This window comes from Ptychodera flava, unplaced genomic scaffold (assembly GCF_041260155.1).
Source record: "Ptychodera flava strain L36383 unplaced genomic scaffold, AS_Pfla_20210202 Scaffold_32__1_contigs__length_2955704_pilon, whole genome shotgun sequence".
Lineage (NCBI taxonomy): Eukaryota > Metazoa > Hemichordata > Enteropneusta > Ptychoderidae > Ptychodera > Ptychodera flava.
Window position 1 is genome coordinate 199,811 of NW_027248354.1, and position 7,117 is coordinate 206,927.

A 7,117-nucleotide genomic window follows, 5' to 3' on the forward strand; every position below is an offset into this window, starting at 1 on the left:
CTTTTGAATTGTTACAAGCTTGTAAGATTCAAACTTGTCCCACGCTTGTGTAAGTTTCATGTCAAGCGTGTTGACAAGCTGTTAACACGGATGTGACAAGGTGGAGAGTCATATGGTCTGTACACTTGTCACAAATTGAAACATAACTTGTCTAAAGTTTGTTACAAGCAGTAACTTTTGTCAGGGTGTGTGTTACCAGCATTATACGGCCTCCCACAACAGGCTGACAGGCCACATAACGCCGGTAACTCACAGCCCTGCCATGCAGAGCTAGTATGTATGTATGTATGTATGTATGTATGTATGTATGTATGTATGTATGTATGTATGTATGTATGTATGTATGTATGTATGTATTATGTATGTATGTATGTATGTGTATGTATGTATGTATGTATGTATGTATGTATGTATGTATGTATGTATGTATGTATGTATGTATGTATGTATGTATGTATGTATGTATGTATGTATGTATGTATGTATGTATGTATGTATGTATGTATGTATGTATGTATGTATGTATGTATGTATGTATGTATGTATGTACCTGTATGTATGTATGTATGTATGTATGTATGTATGTATGTATGTATGTATGTATGTATGTATGTATGTATGTATGTATGTATGTATGTATGTATGTATGTATGTATGTATGTAAGCTGTGCATGGCAGGGCTGTGTGTTACTTAGTCAGAAAACAGACAGGTTCAGGCAGGAGGTAAGATAATTCTCTTTCTCTTTCTCTCTCTCTCTCTCTCTCTCTCTCTCATGCACACACTGTATATATATATATATATATATATATATATATATATATATATATATATATATATATATATATATATATATATATATATATATATATATATATATATATATATATATATATATATATAACAAATAAATTAAGTATATATATATGTAACCCCGGTTACAAAGTAAGCCACGTGATTTGATCTTCCATCCCATCTGACAGTTAAGTAATCAGATGGAATTCCTTGATTGCCGTTATCTCCCACAATGCACTGCAGCAGACAGATACTGCGTGGAGTGGTGTGCTTGGTGCGGGCAGAGACTCGGTCTAAGGGAATTAGTTCTTCTTGCCAGTAACCAAGACGACGTGGTTGGTCTTTTTGCATGGCTTATGAACTTCTAGGTAGGTTTTCACATTTGTTGCAATACTGAATTTGTAACGTGTTTTCATGGTGTATTTTTTGAAGTTTGAGACCACACCCATTGTGAGGCAAATTGGAGGGGCCATGTGCTTTCCCGATTGGACTGTGAGCCATTCTGAATCTCAAGCTTCCACAGTAATAGATTGATTTGTTTAGTAGTTTTGTACTCTTTGTTTTGATTCCTGAATACCAATAGTTCAACAGAAAATGAACTTGTTCACCTTGACATAGTGACTAGAATGGCATTGCCATGCCATGGATTAAGATCCAGCTGATATCACGATCTGCTGACTCAAAGAGCTTATGTAACTTGTAAGTGCTCTTCTCTTTTTTGCATGGCTTATGAACTTCTAGTTTCCCGACATACCAACCCATTGACGGAAGCGTTTGGACTGCTAATGAGTTAATCCCAAAGGAGAACTGTCTGGAGGACGTTTTGTGTGAATCAGTTTCCCACCCGAACTGGAAGAGGTTACGACACGGAATTTGTAACCGTAGCAACAGGATCGACGTGGACTCTGAACCCTGAACAATTCTGGAGAGTGTCTATTGAGTGAACACTGTAATTGATACGAACTTGGATAGGGGCGTGTCTAGAGTTTCTGTAGTTTAAACAGTATTGCCGGCTAATCATTGTAGACTTTTTATCATCATTAGTGTGTAGTGAAATAAACCTCAATATAAACTGCAACGCAAATTGTGCGATAATCATTCTTTCCTTCGTTGTTGATTGGATAATATGAACTTGGGTCCAGGTTTAGTTGACTGACAGTTAGCTACCTGGGTTACATAAATGGGGGCTCGTCCGGGATGTGGATAGAATGAGTTATTATCGTACAGTTTGTTGCAGTTTGTTTTTGCATTAATGTCTCGGAACTAGAGGTTTTAAAAAAAATGGGAAGGACCAACCACGTCGTCAGTCGTCACATCACCAGCAAGATGGGTGATACCACGCATGGCACAGGTGTGTCAATGCCTTGTTTAATTGTTAGTTTTATGTAGTGTAGATGGAGGGAGTATTGGGATGAAGAGAAAAACTGCAATGGAGGATTACACATGACATGTGATTCCTGAGGGGAATAGGAACTTTGTTGCACGTTTTTATGGCATGTAACCATCAACACCTCCATTTGTGAAAGTTGTATGGCTTTTCATTTGTTTCACTTGGTGTTCTGTAGGTCAATTGACCTTCTTTTCTGGCTCTGCTTTGGAATTTGCATTATTGAGTTGTGATTATCTGTCAAAGGAGTTCACTTACACCCGGAGTGTGTAAGCTTCTGAGGGGAATGTGTAACCCGGTTACGAAGTAAGTCACGTGATTTGATCTTCCATCCCATCTGACAGTTAAGTAATCAGATGGAATTCCTTGATTGCCGTTATCTCCCACAATGCACTGCAAGCAGACAGATACTGCGTGGAGTGGTGCTTGTGCGGGCAGAGACTCGGTCTAAGGGAATTAGTTCTTCTTGCCAGTAACCAAGACGACGTGGTTGGTCTTTTTGCATGGCTTATGAACTTCTAGGTAGGTTTTCACATTTGTTGCAATACTGAATTTGTAACGTGTTTTCATGGTGTATTTTTTGAAGTTTGAGACCACACCCATTGTGAGGCAAATTGGAGGGGCCATGTGCTTTCCCGATTGGACTGTGAGCCATTCTGAATCTCAAGCTTCCATAGTAATAGATTGATTTGTTTAGTAGTTTTGTACTCTTTGTTTTGATTCCTGAATACCAATAGTTCAACAGAAAATGAACTTGTTCACCTTGACATAAAGTGACTAGAATGGCATTGCCATGCCATGGATTAAGATCCAGCTGATATCACGATCTGCTGACTCAAAGAGCTTATGTAACTTGTAAGTGCTCTTCTCTTTTTGCATGGCTTATGAACTTCTAGTTTCCCGACATACCAACCCATTGACGGAAGCGTTTGGACTGCTAATGAGTTAATCCCAAAGGAGAACTGTCTGGAGGACGTTTTGTGTGAATCAGTTTCCCACCCGAACTGGAAGAGGTTACGACACGGAATTTGTAACCGTAGCAACAGGATCGACGTGGACTCTGAACCCTGAACAATTCTGGAGAGTGTCTATTGAGTGAACACTGTAATTGATACGAACTTGGATAGGGGCGTGTCTAGAGTTTCTGTATGTTTAAACAGTATTGCCGGCTAATCATTGTAGACTTTTTATCATCATTAGTGTGTAGTGAAATAAACCTCAATATAAACTGCAACGCAAATTGTACGATAATCATTCTTTTCCTTGTTGTCGATTGGATAATATGAACTTGGGTCCAGGTTTAGTTGACTGACAGTTAAACTACCTGGGTTATATATATATATATATATATATATATATATATATATATATATATATATATATATATATATATATATATATATATATATATATATATATATATATATATATATATATATATATATATATATATATATATATATATATATATATATATATATATATATATATATACTGAGAATCTAGGAACTTGTAGTTGTCACTCTACAGTCTGTTTCATGCGCTAAGCAATCATCAGGAGTGAGGGTTTGGCGGGAATGGGACTGTTTATATTGTGTTGCAGGTGGGCATGCATATTCAAATAAGCTGTTGTGGCCAATGGCAAGTCAGTTATTACAGAGGAGGAATTTGCTGCGGTGTCTGCATTTTGAGAGGAATTCAGCACGTTTGTTGAGGGTTGATTTGCTATCTGAATAAATTATATGGAGTTTTTTCTGTTATGCACAGGTTGCAGCGTTTGGTTTTATTTGAATAGGGGGGAGCTCTGTCGATGATTGACCATTTGATATCGTAGTTTTTGTTGTTGCCTTTGAGCTTCCATATGAATTTTGAGAGCTCTGTGCTATTTCTTTGCTTGGGAGTTTTGAAAGTGTACTTGTGATACGTGTTTGAAGGTTGAGTCCGTGAGTCAAATGTAGTGTTTCTGATCGTTGCTTGTGGTGACAGTGGCTTTGTATATTACTGAAGAGGTGAGGCAGTTTCCTGAAAGTGGACAGTCGTCTTTTTTGCGGCAGTTGCACCACTTCTCTTGCTCCCTGTCTTTATGTAGTATTTGGTTGTTGTGGGCTTTGATTATACTTCCCATGTTTCTGGAGCAACTGTAGCTTACTTTTACGTTGTTTTTATTGAAGAGCTTGTGTAGACGGTGGCCTTCTGGAAAGTGGGTCTTAATCAAGTTCAGAAATGTTCTGCCGATGTTGGTTTTCACTGCCTTGTTGAAAGGGGGATTGTACCAAATGATTCGTCTGCTGCGTTTTCTTTTGTTTTCGTTGCTTGGTGACGGGGGCTCGTACTTCATTTTGCATGTGTGTCCACTTTGTTTCAGCGCCTTTTCGAAGTCGGGGCTGCTTTCTTGAATGTTGTTTCACAATCTGAGATGTTTGATATTCTGCTGTTGACTGAGATAGGTATTTGTTCCAGGATTGGCGGGGGGTGGTTGGATCGTCTATCGATGTAAGAAGCTGGTTGTTTGGTTTGCTGTATGGTTGGTAAGAAGCATTTTCCAGATTGAATGTTACGTCAAGGAAGTTAGTTGTCTTGATATTCGCTTGGATAGTTATGTGGAGATCAAATGCGTGGAAAATGGAAGCGAGTTCCTTTTTCAGTTTTTCACATTGCCTTGCTGATTTACTGCTTGTGATGGCGAGCCCGTCGTCTCGGTAAAGACCGGTGTTTTCTTTGCCGAGTTTCTTGCTGAGGTGGGAGAGGATGTACAGTCCGACGAGCTCACATATCTCAGCTCCGTCAAAACTTCCCATGGTTATGTCAAACATGTCTTCTGAGTTTCTCTTGGTCCATACGGAATCATTGTTGAACAGTGCGGATTTTCTTGAGTGCATTATGATTTCTTCTTCTTCGTCGGAGATGTCGGTGTATTTCCGTGCGTGATGGATAGCTTCTGTTAGCAATTTCTTTGTGATTGACGGGTAGAATTCTATAATGTCAAAGGCGATGAAACTTTTGCTTGCTTTCCGTTGAATTCGTTTGAACCAGTTTATGACATTTGACGTGTTTTTCCATTGATTTAGATTGGTTTTGGAGAGTACATCTTTGTTTATGCGGTCAAGAATTGTCTTGCTTATGGTGCCGATTTCTGTTTTGGATGGATTGATGAGTCTGCAGGTTGGCTTGTTTATGAAATTGTCCTTGTGGTTGTATATATATATATATATTATATATATATATATATATATATATATATATATATATATATATAATATATATATATATATATATATAAAATGGATAATGTGTTTTTGAAAGTGACGTTTGACTGTTGTCTTTACATCTTACAGATCTTAATACATAATCAGAGAAGACTAGAACTTGCATTATTGCTTTCTTCAAATTTTGACACAGATTACGTAGCAATGATTGCATAATTATTTCTTTAAATTTATCTGAAGTGGAGAGGTATTTTTCGATCTGACTAGGCGTGGCGGAATTAATAAGAGTTTCCCACAGCCCATCAAGTGCTGGCTGTGGGGGGTTTGTGATACTAACATTGCTATGCTGACAGTTAGACTCTGCTGATGCTTGATGGATAGCAGAAGCAGCAAGAATTGTCTGTGTTCGGCGGACATGTTGGAGACTTCGAGATACAGTTAGACACTCACTGTTGTTGGAAAGTACAGTGCTTCATGCAAAAAGCAGAACGTTACAAAGGAAGTTCAATATGGGGTTGGGTCTTAATACAATGGAGGGAAGAGAAGCCAAGCATTTGCGCTTACTTGAATACAGTTGTAATTCAACACCCCAGAACAGATGGTCTCTCATATTCAGGCATGAATACGTACTACTGTATTGGCTACGCACACAAGACCCCTGTTCTGATAATTATAGGGAGGATCATGTGGGATTGAAAGCCATAGAGAATGCCAAATACATTATGATGACCCGAGTTACTGTTTTTGTGGCAATGAGAAGCAGTGTTCCTCTGAATCTTGTGAAATTTGCAGCTGCAAATTTATGGGGGAAATTAAACGGTCTGCAGTGAGTGGGAAAATAAGTAAAATTCTGAAAAATACATTGAAGTGATGAGCTTTGGATGCAAAATTGTGCATGCCTTCACAGTGTAAATTTGAATGGATATAATGGGTATACAAAGATGTTGATTAAGTTTTGCCTATATAAGTTAGAAGCTAATTGTTAAACATTTTGTAGGATTATTAGAAAATCATAAACAGCTGAGAATGAAATTTTTAAACAGTTAGTTTAAGACTGAATTCAGTTTTTGTCTGAGAATGATCTTTGTGCTTTGACAAATATATCAAATAATTTCAATTTTTTAGAATTAAGTGAGATCATAATTTAGTTTCACAATCACTGCTGAGCCTATATCCAAAGGTTTTTGAAGTAATGTAATTTTAATATTTTGGCTGCATTTTAATGGAATTGTAAAGTCTGAATTTGTAAACTTTAGTTTAAAAAAATTCTTCATGGGACTGCAAAAGTACTCTTCATTTGCTGAGTTGAACATTGCAGCAGAGCTTTCAAAGAGGTGATACTCGAATACATGTTTGACCAATGGTTAAGAAATAAATGCATGTAGTGTTTTTTATTGACAAGTTATCTTGTTAATATTTAGGATGCCTTTCATTCTGAACCACCATTGTATGTAAGGAATATGGACTGTAATTTACTGTATGCCACAGTTAACTTTCAAGCAAAGTAATAAAGATCACAAACTTTGATGAAATATCAAATTGTTTTGTTTTTTTTTTATTTCTGTATGACTGAACATGTGCAGAAACATCTGCTGATTTCATGCTTTGAAAAAGGCCAAAAAATGTGAACTCTTCACTGCTATGAAATGATTTCAAAACTTGAACAAGAACGTCAAACCTCAGCAGTTCAAAATTTCTCCAGGACAATTCACCATTCAAACATGTTGAGGA

The 7,117-nt window shown here is 37.2% G+C and overlaps 1 long non-coding RNA gene across 1 annotated transcript; it reads left to right on the forward strand.

Annotated features, from left to right (window-relative positions):
• The first annotated feature begins 1,034 nt into the window (after positions 1-1,034).
• On the forward strand, positions 1,035-3,414 carry LOC139127517 (uncharacterized). Its single transcript, XR_011551040.1, has 3 exons — positions 1,035-1,161; positions 1,535-2,702; positions 3,077-3,414. It is a non-coding gene; the product is annotated as an uncharacterized lncRNA (long non-coding RNA).
• The last annotated feature ends 3,703 nt before the right edge of the window (positions 3,415-7,117 follow it).